The 4,100-nt window shown below is 36.4% G+C and overlaps 1 pseudogene; it reads left to right on the top strand.

The window, feature by feature from the left end:
• Nucleotides 1-345: 345 nt before the first annotated feature.
• Nucleotides 346-3,230, top strand: LOC129297166 (protein HEAT-STRESS-ASSOCIATED 32-like; annotated as a pseudogene).
• The last annotated feature ends 870 nt before the right edge of the window (nucleotides 3,231-4,100 follow it).

The raw sequence follows: 4,100 nt of genomic DNA, 5'->3' as shown, positions 1-4,100 counted from the left end.
GCCTCCAACCTGAATTTCACTCGACACTCAGAGGAATAGACACTCGAGAGAGAACTCTCACAAGGGAGAGAAAAATATCTCTCCTTACATCTAGGAGACTATGATAATGATAATTATATATATATATATATATATTAAAGAAGTATTCTACTTTAAAAAATATTAAAAATAATATCTCCACACCAGTTATTTCATTTTCGGAAAAATTATTAAAGATAATAATTTATAAAATTTTATTTAATTAAACTGGTAGACCTGATAAAAAAATAAACAAACAAATTTGGGAGGGCTGGTAGACCAGGATGTGCAAGAATTTCTCCATGACACGTATAAGGCGAGGGATCAACTTGGGTTGCTGGTTGACCGGGAAGATGCGGGGATTGTGATAAGTGATGACAGATAACGACGACGTTTGGGCCCTTCTCTAGAAAGAACTCCATCCTTCTCTTCTAAAACCAGTCACTTCATCACATCCATTTTTATGAAAAGCAAAGGTCCCGTATCGAGTGTTTGATTACTGAAGAATGATCAGGTCAATCTTCTCCTGCAAAATCTGCTTCTGAACGAAGACAACCAAATCCAGTGGAAATTGAATTCGCTTCCCACTTTCACTTCCTCTGCTTTTCCTATCTCGCGCAGCTCAGGTGGTCACTTGGAAATGTCAGCATACCGATGGAAAAGCTTCGACGAGAACGAGGACCGCCCTGAAAAGCCTCGTCGCTACGGCGTCACTGAGATCAGAGGTCCTCATTATTCTCTTTTGAATCAGAATGTTCTTCAGGTACTCTATTTCAGTCCTTAATCGATTTTAAGACGATCATGGAGATCTTTTTTGAGGATTGATTCTGGAGATTAGGAGCGGATATTGTTGGAGCTACGTATCTGCTAGGTTTTGAATTTGGATTTTGTTTGAGCTAAAGATTAGTGCTAACTGTGTTTTTCCCCCGCCGGTACGGCTATACTGTCAATCTTCAAATATTTTGGAACTTGTTAGATATGTTTGAGCCCCTATCTTGCTAGGTTATGTTGAGCATCTCTCTGGTGGTTTACCTTCTTTCTGGAAAATAATTTTTCGCTATCTTGGATGAGTCCGTGGCTCGAAAATAAAATGAGTTAAGCTGATGCGTAAAAGCAATAATGCTATGCAGATGGTTCTGGAGAAAACTTCATAGCTTTTCCGTGAAGAAGCATAAATTGGTTCAGATTTGGATGATTCATATATGTATATATTTAAAATTTTGCTCATTTTATTTCCATTTTTCCTGTCGCTAAAGATTATGGAGGCATCACCATTGCAAACCTATTGGTTAATGGTTATGTCAAAATATAGTGTATGAATTGCGTTCCAGAACTCACTACTCATCCATGAAGGATTATACATCTAAATAATTTTTGCGCCCGGTTCATTGTCGCACTCTTGTCCTAACTTTGGAGCAATGAAATTATTCTGTTTCACAGGATATTTTGAGTCAATGGGAGAATTTGTTGATGGATTGAAGTTTTCTGGGGGCTCTCACAGCCTGATCCCAAAGACTGTTATTAAAGAAATGATTGACATGGCCCATCGGCATGATGTTTATGTTAGCACAGGCAACTGGGCTGAACATATGGTTGGTAAAGGTCATCAGCTTTTTTAAAGAATATATTGAGGTCTGAGCTGATTGCATAATTATTTTGTAATGAATTTTCATTTCTGATTTCTAGATCAGTGATCGACATGGTTTCTTATTCATAATAGGAATGCAAGCAATTGGGGTTTGACACAATTGAACTAAATGTGGGCTCATTGGAGTTCCTGAAGAAACATTTTTGAGATTTGTTCGCATGGTTAAAAGTGGCGGTCTGAGAGCTAAGCCCCATTTTGAAGTGAAGTTTAACAAGTCTGATATTCCTAAAGGTGGTAATAGGGCTTTTGGGGCTTATGTTCCCCAGCACCTCAATCATCTGGTATGATGCAACTCTTTATTCTCTTTCTGTGTCTGTGTGCACTAGTGTGTGGTCTGCATGTGTTATATCTATTTCTCGTATATGATGTGAATAGACATATTTAGGATTCGGACAAGTTCCTGCGAGCTCCTGTCTTCAGAATTTTACTGTAAAAAATTTACATGCAATACGCCGTGATTGCAGAATAATCAGCCAAGTACCATCTCCTTGATACGGGCATATTATTGATAAGCATGTTCATGGTTTTAGCCACACTGTTAATAATAATTCAATTGAGTCTTGCAGTAATAGGTTTCACTGATTTTGAAGATATGTCCCTCAATTTTAAGAAAACAAGTTCTGCAATTGAGGGGACAAAATAAAAGTATCTAAGTTCAGAATGTCTTCATTTTGATATGAATTTTGATAAACTGGATAGTTAGATGAATGGATGCAAAAGATGAATGCGTGCTTATCGTGGATATCTTCACCTCTTTTCTTTCACCTAAGCCAGTCTTGGAATATCAAAATTACTAGGATTTATTGGAACATTTGGATTCTACTTTTACACACATGGAAACGCACGCGGGCACAAAGAGTACTGGTTTCTGCAGTCTTGGGTGGTTTTTAACAACAACAATAATTGAACACCAGCTGGGGTGGTGCTTAATATAGAAAAAAGTGGCGAAAACTTTACTTTTGTTGGCAAAAATTTGACGCTAAATCACACATATTATGTGTACTTTTCTTTCAAAATGATCTTATGTCTATTGTAAGAAAGAAGCATAAGTGGTAGAACTAACTCTATTGCATGCTGTGTTTAAAATGGCAGAATAGTAGAAGATGCGGATCTCTTGATCAGAAGGGCGGAGAGATGTTTAGAAGTAGGTGCGGACATGATAATGATCGATGCTGATGATATCTGCGAACATGCTGATTCTATCCGGGCGGACATTATTGCAAAGGTCATAGGCCGCCTTGGTATTGAGAAGATCATGTTTGAAAATCAAATCAGAGAACATCTGAGTGGTTTATCAAGCGATATGGTCCCAACGTAAATGCTCAACTGAATTTATATATCCTAACCATACTTTGTCGTTTTTTAGTGTACAGGAGAAATGATAATATCAGTTTCAAGTTTCTACTTTGCTAATATCTTCCCTTTCTCTTCAGGTGAATCTCTTTGTGGATCACTCCCACGTGATGGATGTGGAATGCCTTCGAGGACGCAACTTTGGTCGGAATCATTCATCTGTTCTTAATTCATCATATTCATGATGGGATTGGGATGTATATAACTTGTGTGACTTGGTTTAATTTGTGTATCTCGTGTTTGTGTAACTTGTCTCTTCTGCGGCGTGTTATTTTGAATGTTTGTGCTTCGATAAGACAATTTTTGGCCGAAAAAAACGAAGACTTTTTTTTTATCTCCTCGTTTCATTTTTGGAACATCCTAATTGTGTGGTATACGTAACAAGGAACACTGTCGTATATAGGAAAAAACTATAAATTATACGGAATACTTTTAGTAGTGCAATCTACATGATTACGTTTTTCCCCCAAAAATTTAGTTTTAGATTTCTATAATGAGTAATATTTAAAAAAAAAATATTTGTTCCAAATTCGGAGCCGATGATAAATTTTTATATGCATGTCATGATATCATATTTATTTATTTACTCTAGTAAAATAGAGTCAATGCAATTTGAGATTTAAATAATATTAATTATGTTATGTGCATTTGTTTGGGAAAATTCGTGAAATGCTTTGTTGGAAGAAGAATTGGTCTCAAAGATTAAATGTAATTGAAAAATTAAGATTAATTTATTTATTAAATAATTTGATCAAATGATTGGAATGTCCATATGTGTTATTCATTTTTTTTTTTCAAAAAGGCATATCTAGCCACCGGATGATGTGCCCTTGTCAAAGCTCTGACCGATAGGTGAAGTATTGTTAGAAAGTTCACCAAAAAAGTCAACACCACTTGACATGTAAACTCAACAACTAGAGGATACAAGCATTTTGACTTCGAATGTAAGGGTTTGTTTGTTTAGATGCAAACTTCTAACTTGGATGTAAGCATTTTGACACAGGTGGTTACAAGTTTTGGCTTGTGTGGCTTGGGTGCAGGGATTTGGCTTGGGTGAAAGACTTCTAGCTTGAGGTGCAAG

Source organism: Prosopis cineraria, unplaced genomic scaffold, assembly GCF_029017545.1.
Source record: "Prosopis cineraria cultivar Desert tree isolate PC_DT_omini unplaced genomic scaffold, ASM2901754v1 PC456, whole genome shotgun sequence".
Lineage (NCBI taxonomy): Eukaryota > Viridiplantae > Streptophyta > Magnoliopsida > Fabales > Fabaceae > Prosopis > Prosopis cineraria.
The sequence above is the reverse complement of the archived record's forward strand: the minus strand, read 5'-3'. Positions and strand labels throughout refer to the sequence as shown.